This window comes from Callospermophilus lateralis, unplaced genomic scaffold (assembly GCF_048772815.1).
Source record: "Callospermophilus lateralis isolate mCalLat2 unplaced genomic scaffold, mCalLat2.hap1 Scaffold_89, whole genome shotgun sequence".
NCBI lineage: Eukaryota > Metazoa > Chordata > Mammalia > Rodentia > Sciuridae > Callospermophilus > Callospermophilus lateralis.
Window position 1 is genome coordinate 2,813,501 of NW_027517018.1, and position 17,700 is coordinate 2,831,200.

At 35.3% G+C, this 17,700-nt stretch overlaps 1 pseudogene; it reads left to right on the plus strand.

Annotated features, from left to right (window-relative positions):
- LOC143641199 (F-BAR and double SH3 domains protein 2-like) overlaps positions 1-17,700 on the plus strand; it is a 137,493-nt pseudogene that overhangs the window by 65,705 nt on the left and 54,088 nt on the right.

Below are 17,700 nucleotides of genomic sequence, written 5' to 3' on the forward strand. Positions count from 1 at the left end.
TTCAGGGATTAAGACATGGGCATATCTTTTGGGAAGTTACCTTCAGCCCACTATAAATGTTAATATCATAAAAAGAGGCAAGTCAGGGCAAACCTTCTCATGAAAGTAAAGCCTACCTTGCCAAAACAAACAGAAACAAAGCAGATCCAAACAAACACAAACCTGAATCTAATTAAGCCTCTAGATTCAAAAGCCAATTTAAGGAAAAACAGGAAGTAAAACATTCCCAGGATGCAGTCAACAAAATTCAGACTCAGAAACTCAACAAAAAAAAACCTGGGCTTCTTCAACAATTGAATTGATTGCAAGAGAGGAAAAAGGAGGAAGAAAGAAATGTACAGTGTATGTAAAGAATATCATCTTAAGCAACATCAGCTTTCCCTCACCAGATTCTCCCCACCACTCCTCACCCCATCTCACCTCTTCAGTCAGGATTCAGTATCATCTTCTTTGCTCTCCCTGTATCCTCTATGTGCTTCCATAGTGTGCTTTAGCTGTGTAACCTATTTAGTTCTCCCAGCTTCCACATTATAAGCAACATCCAGTTGCACTCTGGGGACTGACTTTACTTGGATCCTAATTCGAAAAACTTTTAAAGAATAGGGAAATTTGAACACTAATTGATATGTTAGTCTTGTAAATTTTAAACTGAATGTGTTTTCTTAAGACCCCTATTCTTTTAGATAGGATATTGAAATGTTTATAGATGAGATTGAAGTAAGTCTGGGACTTACTTCAATATAATTAGTGACAGAAGAAGTAGATGAATTTATAGATGAAACAAGATTGTCCATGAGGGGATGTTTTTGAAAACTGGGCCATGAGCACATGGAGATACATATTACTATTATCTCTACTTTTATGTGTGTTTTGAAATTATCTATAACAAAAAGTTTAAAGTCTGTAAGAATTGACCTGTCCAGTCTGCCCTTGCCCCACCCATCATAGTGGTTGAGGATTTGTTTGGCTAGTGATCCTCCCAGCTTTTCTTCATGGTAATGAGTGAGGCTTTGAGGGCTGGATCATTAGCTTTCAGTTATTCTAGCTTAAAATTAGAACCCAAGAAAAGAACAAAATACATTTCCCTTTGAGAATACGTTTTTTCAGTGAGTATTCCTTGACCAGAACCTCCCCATAATCCTCACCCCATCTCACCTCTTCCATCTGAATTCAGTATCACCCCTTTTGCTCTCCCTGTACCTTCTGCGTACTTCCACAGTGTATTTGAACTGTGTAATCTATTTGGTTCTTCCAGTTTTCACATTCTAAATTACTGGAAGATACTAACCCTATTTGCTGTTTTGTTCATCTGTGGATTCCCTTGTCACTCCTATACTTAACGTTGGACCTGGTAAGCTCTATAAATGGATGATTGAATGGGGAGGAGGCAAGCAGTGGAAAACTGGGATTGCACTTGTAAATAAAATATAAAACACTACATTATCCTCTCAAGTAGTCCATCCTTTTCCCAGATTTCCAAGGTAAAACTACAGAACTTTTTTGAACTTTTTTTCTTCTGCCCATCCTCAGGCAGAGCTGCTAATGAGGTGTAATGCATTGCACATGAAAGATGAGTAACCAGTGCAGAAAAATGCAATTTGGGTTTCTGCATAATCAAATGTTGCTTATTTCCATTTTTTCCCAGAGCATATAATTCATTTTCAGAGACCATCTTTCTATGCTGTTTATTTTGCTGTTCTATGTATATTCCTTTTCAGTCTGTCTTCTGAATTATTTGTTTTAATTAGTTATACATGACAGTAGAATACATTTTGACATACATAAATGGAGTATAACTTTTCATTCATCTGGTTGTACATGATGTTATGATTACAGATGATGTAATCATATATGCACATAGGGTAATAATGTCCAATTCATTCTAATGTTATTCCTATACCCATGCCCCCTGCCCTCCTTTCACTCCCCTCTTTCTAGTTCAAAATACCTCTATTCTTCCCCCTCCCCCATTGTGAATTATTATCCATATATCAGAAAAAACATTTGGCCTTTGGTTCTTTGGGATTGGCTTATTTCACTTAGCATGATGTTCTCCAGTTTCATCCATTTACTGGCAAATACCACAATTTTTTTATTCTTTAAGGCTTGGTAATATTCCATTAGGTATATATACCAGTTTCTTTATCCATTCATCTGTTGAAGGGCATCTAGGTTGATTCCATAATTTAGCTGTTTTGAATTGAGCTTCTATAAACATTGATGTGGCTGTATCACTGTAATATGCTGATTTTAAGTCATTTGGGTATAAACCTAGGAGTCGGATAACTGGGTCAAATGGTTGTTCCACTCTCCACACTGCTTTCCATAGTGGTTGCACCAATTTACAGCCCCACCAACAATGTATGAAGTATACCTTTTTTTCCCACATCCTCACCAACATTTATTGTTGCTTATATTCTTGATGATTGCCATTCTGATTACTCCAGTAAGATGGAATCTCAGTGTAGTTTTGCATTTCTCTTGATTACTAGAGATGTTGAACATTTTTTCATATATTTGTTGATTGACTGTGTTTCTTTTTCTGTGAATTGTCTGCCCATTTATTGATTGTGGTGTGTGTGTGTGTGTGTGTGTGTGTGTGTGTGTGTGTGTGTGTTAAGTTTTTTGAGTTCTTTATATATCCTGGAGATTAATGTTCTATCTGAGGAGGTGTGTTTGATAAATTTTTTTTCCATTCTGTAAGCTCTCTCTTCACATGCTTGAATGCGAAGAAACTTTTTAGTTTGATTCCATCCCATTTATTGATTCTTGATTTTACTTCTTGTTCTTTAGGAGTCTTGTTAAGGAAGTCAGGTCCTAAGCAGATGTAGCAGATATTTGGGCCTACTTTTTCTTCTATTAGGCACAGGGTTTCTGAGTGTATTTTAAGATCATGATTAGAATGCAACCTATTGGGAAAAAGTACAAGAAATTTTCTGGCAATATCATTTTGTGCTATAGATAGGATTATCTTGCAGTTTCCTAGTGAATGGCAGTTTGTAAAACAGACTTCTAAGAGCCCATCAAACTTCAGAGTTTGGAGAAACTAAGAAACCAATGCTCCCTTCCCTGTTCACACACATACACACCCATTACACAGGATAGCTTTTCATGACATTTTGCTCTCTTAAAATAGTGCATATTGTTTAGTCTTTAAATCTGGACTAGTTGCTAAACTAGTACTTTCAAATTTAAACTCTTGAGAAAATAGGACATAGAAGTAATAACTCTTATCTTAAAAAAAAGGCATAACATTATCATTTCCTTTTGATCACATAGTGTTGGATGATTTCTCATTTGTATAGAAACCAGCTGAGTAAATCTTAGACTTTAGAATGTAATTACTGGACATTTTAACCTTATTCAAGACTTAAAGATATCTTATTTTCTCTGTAGGTGGTACGGGACTATAATCTTCAGCTGTTTTTACAAGAGAATGCTGTATTTCACAAACCTCAACCCTTCCAGTTCCAGCCCTGTGACAGTGATACTGTAAGGGGAATTCAGATTCTCTTATCATTTTTTTAAATTATATTTGTGCTTACATAGTTATCATCCTTGGAATAGACAGGGAGAGCTGAGTGTATCTCATTAATTTTGTAACAACACTATGAAGATGTAGAGAAACCATGACATTTCTTCTGTCTACCATGTAAGGAACACACCCAGTGTCTTTATACTAACAACTTCCTACTGAATAAGATGAAGTTATGAAACAAAAGTAATGAAAATCTGAAAACTGAGGGAAGAAGAAAAATTATTCAACAGATTTATTAATATGTACATTATGCTTTCTGTACATGAAATTCTTTTATGTTATACCTCTCAAAGAACCCAGTGGTTAAATTTTAACCAGAGTAGAATGAATAATGTAATAATATATATGGGCATAGAGATATTTTAATTGGCTTTAGAAAGCAATTATAGGCCTTTGATAATTCATTTAAGATTTTAGAATGTTAACATAAACCTCAAATTGGCAACTTTTAGAGAACTTACATTAATTATACATTTTTCTTAAGTTTAAGGGAAATGTTTGCCATTATTTGAATTTTTAAAATGATGAACAAAAATATGAATTTTTTGACACAAAATAATGAAATTTAGCTTCTACAAAATGAGAAGTAATATTGGCATTCTAATACATTCTCTAAAAGTAGGCAAACCAAGAGGGAAGTCAAATTATATTCAAAAACTCTTTTAGTAAATTTAGAATCTGAAAGGAGTATATGATATATTTTCAGAGTTTAATGATATCACTTTAATAGAAATGTATTTGTTGGTGACATCCTCATTATTTTTCTTATATTTTGAATAGCCCTGTTAATAGCTATATAAGGAAATACAGGACTGGGGATTGTAGCTCAGTGGTAGAGCACTTGCCTGGCATGTATAAGAGCCTGGATTCAGTCCCTAGTACTGCAAAAAAGGATAGAATAAAATAAGAGAAATATTTAGGAAAAAAAGAAATATAGGAATTTAGTATTTGCTTCTTAGATAATGGCTTTTGCCATTTATATTAGTGACCTTTTGAACAAATCAGATTTTTCTTAACGACTCAATGATATTGTCCTATAATGTGACTTCTTTGAAGCTTGGGATGAATGAAGTAGAGCCTTAGAAGAAACAGAGCACGGACAAGTTTATCAAACTTGACTTAAAATTGTGACTAACTAGAGAATATTTTATTTTTGCCTATTTGTCACATAAAAATCAATCATCTCACTTTCAAAGGCCAATTGTAGCCCTAAGTCCTTCTATCTTTGTTTCTAAACACTGCTAAATGTTCTTAGCTGTTGTGTTCCTGATTGCCTTATAATTCTAACTCTGTGCTGTGTTTTCTATCCTTGTGCAATCTTTACTGGGTAGAGTTTAAGAGCTGCCCAACTGGTGGATATTGAGCTCTCCCCTGTCAGTGCTTTGAGAATGACCATAGCTGAGGTATATCGGGGTATGGGTCAAGGGTGGGAGGGATGGAATGTCTGGGGTTGCATGTTAATGAAGGGTGGGACCTGGTGTGTGACTGAGTCATAATTGTCTATATACAGGGCCCCTGAATGCATCAGCAGTAGCTTTCTGATTTTCCCTTATAACCTAGGAATTTCCTTTACTTTGTATAGTAAATTGATTGAGCTTCTCATTTTTCCTTTTGTCTGAAACACCTTAGTTTTCCCAACAGGAGTGTGGGAAGAACCCAAGAGCTAATCTTGGCTGTAATAAAGAAGGAACTGTATCCTAAGAAGGAAAACAGATTTGCCCAGAGTCATGTGGGGAATGAATGACACATAGCTGTTTTGATTGCAGTTCTAATGCTCTTTCTGATATGCTGTTGTTTCCTGAAAAAAATGTTGGAAACTTAGAAGCCATTAATTTTTTTTCATAATAGAAAACAATAAATACCTGTGGTTTTATAAAAATCCTTATAATGATTTTGAAAACGTTAACTATAAAATATTTTATGTATAATTTTTGTTGTTATAAATTAAGCATTCTTATTGCTTACAAAAAACAAATTTACAAGGTTGGGGATATAGCTAAGTGGTAAAGTGCTTGCCTTGCATGTCAATTCCCAGTGCCAATAAATAAGTAAACAAACAAACAAATTCCCAAGCAAGTATTTTTACTCAGTATGGACCAGTATTTTTCCTTATGGGAATGGAGCCATTGTTTACTTGCTTCTCAGGTTTTACTTCTTGGAGCTGGTAGCACAAAGCTTGGCATGAAGTGAAGAGAATACAAGTCAGTGTCCATTAACTCATTTTTTCTGCCAGCTGAATCTTGGACATGTAGGAAGTACCACTCACCTCTATCTTCAGTGTGTTTCTGAAATTGCTCTTGTTGGTTCTGTTTTGTAACATATCTCAGTTCAACAAACACTGAACCCCTACTGTATGTTCCAGTCACTCAACTAAATGCTAAGGATAGCTATGACATGCTGAACTATAGACCTCAGGATAGATGAGCTTTCTGTCTTTTCATAAGTTTATTGAGGCATATTTACATATCATATAATTCACCCATTTCAAGTGTGTTCAATGATTTTTAATGAATTTACCAAATTATGTTTCATCATCATAAATAAGTTCTAGAATATTTTCATGATCCTGATATGATCCTGCATGTCTATTTATTGTTAATCCACATCACCCCTCCCAGATACAGGCAACCACTCTTTCTAGTTTTATTCTTTTTAGATTTGCTTTTTCTAAATTAAATCATACAATATGTGTAGTCTCTTATGCTTTGCTGCTGTCATTTAACATAATGTTTTCGAGATTCATCCATGTTGTAGAATGCAGCAGTATGTTTTGTTCCTTTTTATTGCTGAATAGTATTCCATCATATGAGTATACCACATTTTGTTTATCTGTTTATCTATTCATCAGTTTGAACATTTAGGTTGTTTCTCACTTTTGCTCTTATGAATAGTGCTACTATGTTAATTGCTATGCCAGTCTTTGTATGAATGTGTTTTCATTTCTCTTGGGTTACTGGGTCATAGTAAATTCCTGATTAAGTGTTTAGCAAACTGCCAAACCATTTGCAAGAGTAACTGCAGAATTTCATATTTCCATCAGTATTGGGTAAGGGTTCTCATTTCTCCACATCTCCATCAATATTGATTGTTATTTGTAGTTTGGTTTTTTTTTTCCCATTTAACACTCCACTATTGAGCTTCTTCCCCCCACCAGCCCTGTCTCTTTGGTTATAGCCTTGCTCGTGGTTGTGAAATATCTCATGGTAGTTTTTATTTGCATTTGCCTATGACTAATATTGTTGAATGTTTCATGAGCTGATTAGCCATTTATATATCTACTTTGGGAAATGTCTATTCAAAACTTTTTTGTTCATTTTTTTATTGGATTGTTTGGATTAGATTTTTGAAGATGAATTGAGATTTATCTTATAGAAATTGAGGAATAATATGTCAGGAAGTTAAGACAGCAATTGAAAACAAACAAACAAAAAAAATAGGTGGCATTCATTGAACATTTATTTTATGCTAGACATTTTTCTAATTACATGACCTATATTAAATCATATAATCCTCATGACAGCCCTATGTCTTAGGTGCTGTTTTTCATCTCCCCTAATCAGGGTCCCTCAACTAGAAATTTTATAGCTAAAATATTTGTAAGTATACGACCTATTCCTGAGATGGCAAAAAGTCTTGGGATGAAAGAGAAACTGAAAATCCCATAGGCATATGTTGCAACCAGATTTTATGTTTGGTAATTCTATATACATTGTTAGATGGAGAACTATGGAATATTTTCAAGTAGGACAAAATATGATGAGATCCATTGCAGAAGTAGGACAGTATTGTTCTTTATCAAAATTTGAATTAAGACTATGTAGTTGCTAATATTTTCTCTAAATTTTGGTAAGATACATGTAGGAAAGTCATAGGATGTTTAACGTTACTACTGTAATAAAATACAACTTATTATCATATACTGTGTTAAAACTTAAAGAGAAAAAGTTTTCAGATAATCCACTTCAAATTGCAGTGTTCTACAAAAGTTCAAAACATCCAACTAAAAACATATAGTCACAGTATTAGCATAGGAATTTATTTAAGGCTTGGAATTATTATGCCTTTTATTTCCGACTGATAGAATTCCCTTTCATGTTATCTTAATATATGATTAATCATAAGATGATTACAAGTAACAGTGACCAAAGGAAAGTGTTGTTTGATGTGACCTAGTAGCTATCTTGTGGTTAATATTGAAAGGAGCTAGCCAGGCATGGTGGCACATACCTATAATCCCAGTGGTTTAGGAGGCTGAGGCAGGAGGATCAAGAGTTCAAAGCCAGCCTCAGCAACTTAGCAAGGGCCTAAGCAACTCAGGTAGACCTGTCTCTAAATAAAATACAAAAAAACCCCACCAAAACCTGGAGATATGGTTCAGTGGTTAAGCACCGCTGGGTTCAATCCTTGGTCCCCTCAGTCAACCCCCCCCCAAAAAAAATAATAATATTGAAAGGAGGTTTTCTTGTCTATTGTCTATATTTCCATATTGTGTTATTGATTTCTAAAGTATCCTTTCTTTATACTCATTACCATTTATCAGATGATAGTAACAAGTCAAAAATTCTTTAAAAAAATGAGCAGAGTACATCTTTCTTTGCAGAAATGAGTTTTTCATGCAAAATTATTCTGAGGAGGATATGGAATGTATCCTAAAACACCTCCCTAAATAACAGGTATTCTGTTTAGAATTGACAAGTACATTGATTAGAATATCAGTGTTGAAGAGTCCTTCAGCTGTCACACAGGTCATACTGGTGTTAGATATTCATACAGGTATTATACAAGAACAAGTCCTAGGTCTTAGTATCTAAAACTAGCTGTTTATATTATATATTTTTAAATTTTTTGATTTATTCTCCTTGTATATAAAATGACTATTTTATTGGGTATGAAATTAAACTTTTGACTCAATGCCTGGCACATAGTGGTCGGTAAAGAGCTAGATGGAGCTTTATGTTTTTCCTTTTTGTTTTAGGTTTTGCCCCTCATTGCTTCAGGAAATATCAAAATATCAAATATAGATGATACTACAAAGATTATAAAATCTTGCAGTACTTAACTTCCTTTTTAAACTGATTACTGCAAGTCCCGTGGGACTTCTGTTCTCTTATTGTATTACCCAAAGTAAATCTTATTAACCTCTTTCTTAGCATTTTATAAGCCTGAAAGGCAATAGCTGACAGTTACCTCCCTATGACCTGCACTTTTCAGCATCTCTGTCCTGCATACGTGCCCACCTTCTGTTTGCAAAACCAGTAACATAAGTCCTTCAAAGTGTTTCTCACATCCTATGAAAAAGCACAAGGTCAACCAGGGATAGGAAAAAATATGGGAAACACACGTCTATAAAACTTGGATAAGTATGATCTATAGAGGCAGCAAAACAAGGAAATGTTCTCTCAAGCTTCCTGGTGGGAATGAGAAAACCCTTTCCTCTTTTCTTTCCTTGAATTGTAATTAACAAGATCTTCAGAGATAATGGTAGCAAAAGGGCTGACATAAAATTTCTGATACATGGTATTTTCCTGTTATTCTGGCCACCATTTCAGATATTTAACTCTGCCTTCTCTAGATTAACAGTTACATTAAGTAAAAAGTCCACTTGCTTGAGGACATCTGCATATTTAAGGTTTGCTTAAGTGGAGTTTTTTTGTTTTGTTTTGTTTTGTTTTGTTTTGTTTAGTGATGCTGAAGATTGAACCCAGGGCTTTTAAATGTAAGGCAAGCACTCTACCAACTGAGCTATATCCCTAAACCTTAAGTGGAGCTTTTTATGCATTTATTAAAATTAAATATTTAACAAGAATTTCCCTTGTCTATAAAGGACCATATTGGGCTAATGTATCCTGTAGCAAATTTACCTGGAAATTCTGTTACGTAAGCCAGGTGTACTGGTGAACACCTATGATCCTTGCCAGGCTAAGGAGGCAGGAGGTTCGCAAGTTGAAGGCCAGCCTGGGCAACTTAAAGAGACCCTGTCTCAAAATAAAATTTTAAAAAAGGGTTTTAGGTATAGCTCAGAAATAGAATGCTCCTGGGTTCAATTCCCAGTACCAAAAGGGGAAAAAAAAATCTCAAGTTATGGGTAGCTCTTTCCACTGGTGGTAATTTTGTATTTATATAGCAATGTCTCATAAACAGGAAAGATGATGATAGAGATTCTGTGGAAAATCTTTCCATTCAGGAATTAGGTGCCAGGTATATGTGGCAAGTGGCATCCAAAACTGAAAAGCTGCAGCTAAAGACATGAGCGCTACTTTGTAGAATCAGCAGTGTTGACAGGTAGGCATTCAGTAGGGGTTGTTCTCATTTCTTCAGCCTTCCAGAAAGGGTTTATTTGATTCTCATAGAAAGCCTACCATCTATGTGATAGGCCCTCTGCTGGATTAGTCACCTTCACCTTTCTCCTGAATTAGTTCCTTCTCTAAGCATCCAGAGAGCTTTCAATAGATGCCTTGGTGATGTATTGACGTACAGGGTTTGGGGATTTTGTGTGTGCGTCTCTGTGTGTGTATTGGTTTATATTGAGTATTGAACCCTAAGGCACTTCGCCATTGAACTATACTCTCAGCTCTCCTTTTTTATTTTTAATTTTGAGATAGGGTCTCACTAAGTTGCTTGAACTTATAATCCTCCTGCCTCAGCCTCTCGAGTCACTGAGATTTCAGGGATATAATTTTTGCTTAGATTTGCCCTTGCTATTCTAGCTGTTCTGACCTAAGAGAATGGTACTCCTTTATCAGAGTTCTCATCAGCCTTAATGGAATTGTACTGTACATCCTTTTAATCAGTTGTCCAGTCTTCCAGAATTGCCTCAAGACTCAGACCACAACATTAATTCTCTAGTTTATTCACCTGAAAGACTAGGCACACAATCCAATTATGCAGTTGAACTGCCACTTTTCTCTGCAGTGAAGGTGCTACTGTCCCAGCTTGATCAGAATAAGCTTAAGACATGTCTTTGACAGTACACTGCTCCACCTCCTCTCCAAGGTGTGTGTAAGGTTTAAAATATGTGACTTTAGGTTTTACAGACTCTTACCAAAAAAAGGCTTTGGGCCAAATCTGTTTCAAAATTCAGAAATTTTCAGAAGCAATCCCTGTACCATCATTACACACTGAATAGGACATGAGGAAGCACCTGATGATCAAACAACACAGTATTTTTTGCAGTAAAACATTTCAATATTCATACCAAGTTAAATGAATAAAAGCCTATAAATAACATCTCCTTAGTTCAAGACTAACTCACTTTGCTTCAAATGAGTTCTAAACTTAAAAAAAAAGATCTTTGTGATTTTCAGAGCATTTTGAATTCCAGAATTATAGATTCTGAACCTATTATTGCATTCCAAGCACAAACCTACAGAGATCCAGGTCTTTTTACTTTTTTTTCCCCTTTTTCTTGAGATGGGCATTTCACTCTGTTCCCTATGTTGCCCTGGCTGGTCCAGGACTCATAGAGTCATGCTGTCCTCCTGCCTCAACTTCCTGAGTAGCAGGGACTACAGGAGTGTACCAGCATTCCTGACAAAAGGGACCTCTTGAGAATAAATAAAAATTAACTTAAATAAAAATTAACTTAATTGAATATATTAGAAAACATCAAAAAGAATTAGTGGATTGGGCTGTAATGCCAGCAATTCAGGAAGCTGAAACAGGAAGATTGAAAGTTCAAGTTCAGCTTCAACAACATAATAAGACTGTCTCAAAATAAAAATAAAAAGGACTGGGGATGTATCTCAGTGGTAGCATCCCTGGGTTCAATCCCTAGTACTAAAAACAAAAACAAAAAAAATTTAAAATAAGAATAAGACGGATTGATATTAACTTGATAATATCCACCAATTAACTGAAAAATACAATTAGTACACACACTTTGAGTGAAGGTTAATGAGGGCTGGGGATGTAACTCAGTGGTAAAGTACTTGCCTTAAATGAGGATTAATGAGATTGTTCCTGGTACAACAACCCTAATTTTATCTTTTTTCGAAATTTGGTTGGAAAAATAGTATTTTACTGTGCTAGTGGTTTTCATTCGTCACTTTTTCTCTTTCAAATGAACACATTTTGGGTACAGATTTGAAAAGTAAGGACTCTGTTTCCTCTGTGAAATCAGCATTCTCTCCCAGCTCACTTTGTCATCCTATACAGGTACTCAGATATCTGTCTGAACCTTCTGTGCCCTTATAGTAACTTTAAAATGAATTTAAATTAAGCTGGTACAATGGCAAATGCCTATAATCCCACCTACTCAGGAGATTGAGGCAGGAGAACCACAAGTTCAAGGCCAATTTAGCAAGACCTTGTCTCAAAAAATAAAAAGAAATAAGGATATAGCTCAATGGTAGAACAACCCTGGGTTCAGTCCCAAATAAAAGGAATGGAGGGAGAGGATGGGAATGAATCTTGAGAGGTGTCTGAGGACAAAATAGTTGAGATGTGTTAAAATTGATTTATCATAAGTACTAGAATGTTAATTTCCTTTATTTAGTTCTTTAAAATTATTTAATTTATAATTTTTAAAGATCTTAATATTTTATTCTAAATGGACTGGAAATTTTTAAAAACTTAACATTGCTAGTTTTTAAAGCCTTCTCAAACTTATTTGAACCAGTTCGGGTTTTTTTGTTTTGTTTTGTTTTCCTCAAGGAAAATTAAATCAGTTAAATGTCTTATCTCTAATTAAAAACCTTTCCAAAGTTTCATTCAAAGGAAACTTATATTTTAGCAGCGTCTTTTTAATATTATTGTCTCTGTGTTATTAATATTAGTACTAACCAAATAGTACAATTAGTGACAAAGTATAAGCATATATGGACAGCATGGAATCTGAGCCAGCAGGGTCTCAATACAGGCTCTAGACCCACTGCTTAGTGGTTGAGTGGCTTTAGGGAAAAAACAACCCTTTCTTCTCTTCCTTCTTTCCCCTCTCCTCTTCCCCCCTCCCCACTCACTGTTTTGAGACAGGGTCTTACTAAATTGCCCACACTGGCCTCTAACTTGTGATCCTCCTACCTTAGCTTCCCAAGTAGCTGGGATTACAGACATGTACCATCATGCCCAACTGATACATAACCTTTTCTGAGCTTAGATTTCTATACTGATAAATTGAAAATAATAATTTCTGTGTATTAGGATTGTTTTGAGAACTAAATGAAATTATGTAGGGGCTGGGGATGTGGCTCAAGTGGTAGCACGCTCGTCTGGCATGCGTGCGGCCCGGGTTCGATCCTCAGCACCACATACCAACAAAGATGTTGTGTCGCCGATAACTAAAAAATAAATAAATAAATATTTTTTTAAAAAAAGAAATATGTAAAGTGTCACAGAGATTAAAGAATCAGTAAATGGTAACCTTGTTTTCAAAGTTATCATAACTTTATAGTGTTCTGATTATAAAACATGAAAAGAAAGTTTTTACCCAAAGTATACAAGAGTCAAAACATCATATTGTTTCCCTCATTGCTAGATTTTAAGGTTTTCTTTCTACTGCAATATGAACTTCCACTTTAACTTAAAGTAGGAATAAACATGCATACATTCTCTTTTTAAAATATCATATCATATGCCATAAAGTTTAAAATGAAAAAACAATGTTTCCACCCAAATTCTCAACATTCAAAGTGATCATTGGTAAAATTATATAGATATGGATACACAAGTTCATATAAATAGATTTATACTAACCAAACTTGAATTTAATCTCTAGCACTCATTAAATTCCAAATAAATTTATATTTCAGGAATATTATTAAATTTTTATTGGGACCCTTTTGCTCTTTGATTAGGCTAAACTCCCAGATAATGCTAGGAAGATATCTGGAGCTCAGAGCAATAGCATTATTTTTTTTTATTTTTTATTTTTTGGTACTAGGAATTGAACTCAGGGGCACTTAACCACTGAGCCATATCCCCAGATTTTTTTTTGTATTTTATTTAGAGACAGTGTCTCACTGAGTTGTTTAGGGCCTTGCTAAATTGCTGAGGCTGGCTTTGAACTCGCTATCCTACTGTCTCAGCCTCCCAAGCTGCTGGGATTATAGGCTGCACCACTGCACCCTCCTACAGTAGCATTATGAACATAATTTTTTTATTACATGCTTTTTGAGACTGTTATCCAGAGAACATTATTCTCTCTGGCCAAAAATGATCCTACTTATTCTAAAATTTATTGCTGGGTTGCTGACAACCTGAGATTCCATCTCCGGACATGTTGATTTATAAGTAAGGAAACTAAGGCCTGGAGAGGCGGGGTTAAGTTAGCCAGGGTGACACATAAATGTATTTTAGATTTCAATGACTGCTTCTTAAAATATCTAATAAGTTCCATAAAGTAAGAGTTTGCAGAAGTCACTAAATTTGGAGATTCAGATTTATTCCTTCTTTATTCATGTTTGAATGGATTTTAGAATGCAAATTTAAACATACAGCAGATTATATTAGATGACCTTTAATTGGATGAGTGGAGAAAAGATGTCAATTCTAAAGTCAGCTCTGAGAACCTGTGCTAAAATTCGGGGCACTCAATAAATTAGTTCTGTTTCTCCCCTCTTCATTCTGTTCTTACCCACATAGAATAATTTTGTCTCTCATCAGTCAGAAACTCATTCTAATAAAGTAAGTTTGTTCTTTTGTCTCTAAAGGCACAGTCCTAATAATCTAGTACCCTGGCCCTCACTTTGGAATCAGGGCATTCAGTTATATTTGCATAACTAGCATTTACTAAGGACATTCCTGTGTTTGTGTTAGGTCCCAAACTAGGTGAAACACTGCTCAGGCCCTCAGATTGCCTAAGAGCAAACTGAAGCCAGTGCAGCACTGGCATGGCTTGATGTTGGCCTGATAGTGGAGACTCAGTGACTTCTAACAAACTAAAATCAATTAATATAATGGGTATAGTCAAAGTAAAAGAGCCCCTTAGTCATCTGGAGAAGTCAGGGAAGATTTCCTGAAAAGGTAGCACTTGAAATGAGACTAGGAGTTTGTTTATGAACAACACAATAAATAAATAAATAGGAAAACTATTCCAGCCAAAGGAAATAGAACTCAAAAGCACAGGCTTGTATTTAGATTGACATTTATTTTGCAGCAAAAGAACAACGTGCTTCTGAAACGTTTTTACTAATATCTCATGATTTCTAAAATTATTCTATTTCTGAACATCTCAAGAATCAAATTTAGCTGACCCTCCTTTACGTTAGTAGAATTTGTAAACTGACACCTAACCTTTTATAGCATCCCTCTTCAAGTTCTAATTTGTTTGTGTGTGTCTGTGCATGTGCTACTGTTATTCTGAGATTATATGTATGCTTCTTTACAAATAAGCAAATTGAGTAAGTGAGCTTTTCCAGAGCTAGGCTATAGTGCTATCTGTTATTTAATTATTTAATTCTCATATTCTGCTTCAAAAAGATACCAATGTTCTTTAAATTAGGTGATTCATGTCTCTTATATGTTACCATTCTTTTATATATTTCAAATACATTTTTAAAAGAATAAAGGGAAAATATTTAAAAAATGAACTAAAAATTAAATTAGTCATCATTTAAAAAGAAGCAGTCACCTGCAGCTCCTTCACTATAATCAACCACTGTAAATATGACCACTCTAAAAGATAGTGATAGGGCTGAGGTTATAGCTCAGTGGTAGAGTGCTTGCTTCTCACTTGTGAGGCACTGGGTTTGATCCTCAGCACCACATAAAAATAAATAAAGATATTATGTCCATCTTTAAAAAAAATAGTGATGTACATTATAGCCTGACTGATAGTATTTGGGGGATGATTGGGGGAGTTCCGGGGATTGAACTCAGGAGCACTTGACCACTGAGCCACATCCCCAGCCCTATATCGTATTTTATTTAGAGACAGCATCTCTCTGAGTTGGTTCGTACCTCACTGTTGCTGAGGTTGGCTTTGAACTTGGAATCCTCCTTTCAAAGCCGTCTGATTCTCTGGGATTACCATGTGCCTGGATTGTAGGATTTTTGATAGTGACGATGGCTGAGAATATTGCTCTGTGTGTTGTTTAGCACCCTGGACTGTGTTTGCTTTGTATAATATTTTTATTTTATTAAGATATACGTTATAAAGAGCTTTCACATGTCTTCTGTGACCTGACTTCAGAATTTATGAAAAGATTAAATTGCAAGTGAGTCTCTAAAATTCTTTCCATTTCATTATATCTCTTTTTATTCTAAAAATCCTCTTTGGACAATTCATATTTAGGAACTTATTTTCTTAGCTAGACACAGTGAAACATGCCTGTAATCCCAGTGGCTCGGGAGGCTTGGGGCAGGAGGACTGTGAATTGAAAGCCAGCCTCAGTAATTTAGCAAGGCCCTAAGCAACTAAGTGAGACCCTGTCTCAAAATAAAAAGGACTGGGGATGTGGCTTAGTGGTTAAATACCCCTGTGTTCAATACTCAGTATCAAAAAATAATTTTTTTTTCTTGCCAAAAACAGTAACACACACCTTTAATCCCAGCTACTCAGAAGGCTGAGGCTGACCTCAAACTTGGGATCCTCCTGCCTCAGCTTCCACAGTTGCTGGGATTATAGGTGTGTGCCACTATACTCAGTATGTCTTGTTTTTTAAGTGCTAAATGAAGGCCCTTTGGTCTAACTACTGAGTATAATAGTTGCAATCAGAATAACAATATTTTTCTCTCTGTTCTCTCTTGTGTTGTAGAGTCGACAATTAGAATCAGAAACTGGGACCACAGAGGAGCACAGTCTAAATAAAGAGGCTAGGAAATGGGCCACACGTGTGGCACGTGAGCACAAAAATATTGTTCATCAACAATGGGTAAGTGTAGTAGAATCCTGGCCACATTCAGCTTAAGCAAAGTGTCAGACCCATTTAAGGAGCTAAATTTTATTAATGTGAAAAGCACCCATATATGTTTTTTTTTGTTCTTTCTCAAACTCAACAATATAGTCTTATCTATTTATCTTAAAAATTCTGTAAACCTTGTAGCAGCAACACATTAATTCACCTGTTTGCCATAAAATTGCCTAAGAAAGACTAGTGATGGTGTATTACAGTTTGTTGGCCGGGGGAAGAGGCATACATATGATAAATTAAAGTAGACTTTCATCTCTCAAGACAAGTTTTTTTGAAGACACAGTTGTAAATTCCATGAAAATATATTTTCAAGACTAAACTCCAAGTGCAAAGAAATTATTTTAAATATGGTATTTTTTTTAGTTTGATTTTTAGTATCTAGATCCTCTTTCTTTGACTTCACGTCCAACTTCTTAAAAGAATTGCCCACACTTACACATCCTGACCTCCCTCCTACTTTTCAGCTCATTGTGTTTAAGCTTTGCCTTGCTTTCCTTCTGATCATTCCTTTCCTTCTAAATTTATCATAATCACCAGTGATGTCTGTTGCAAGATCCAAAGTGGACACTTGATCTCTCGTTTTTCTTAACCAATCAAGTTTCATCATAACTAACAACACCCTTCTTCTTAAAACACTCTTCAGCCCTCTGTAACTCAGCATTGTTCCAGTTTTCCCTCTTCCTCTTCAGCCTGTCTAGATTCTTTCATGGGTTGCTCTTTCTCTATCCAATGGTTAAATATTTAAATTCCTTAGATTCCTGAACTAGGCTGTCTTTTTTTTTTAACTCTTTACTCTCCCTATGGTCCATCTCATACACTGCTATTTTTTCACTTTCAACCTAATCATAAACTAATATTTTCAACATTGGGCCATGCTTGCTGCTGTATCCCATGTATTTTTTTGCCTACTTTGACATCTTATTTCACTTGTCTCACAGGAGACAATGTTTTGGGTTTTGGGGGTTTGTTGTTGTTGTTTGCTTTTTGTGGGTTTTTCTTGTTGTTGTTGTTTTGGTTTTGGTTTTTTGATTATTAAACTGGGAATTGGACCCAAGAGTGCTTTACCACTGAATTGCATTCCCAAACCTTATTTTATTTTATTTATTTATTTGGTACCTGGGATTGAACCCAGGAGCACTTAATCACTGAGCCACATCCCCAACCCTCTTTTTTATATTTTATTTAGAGACAGGGTTTTGCTCAGTTGCTGAGGCCAATGTTGAACTCACCATCCTCCTTATTTTAGCCTCCTGAGCCACTGGGATTACAGGTGTGTGCCACCACACCCAGCTTTGTGTCTTATTTTAAAATAGG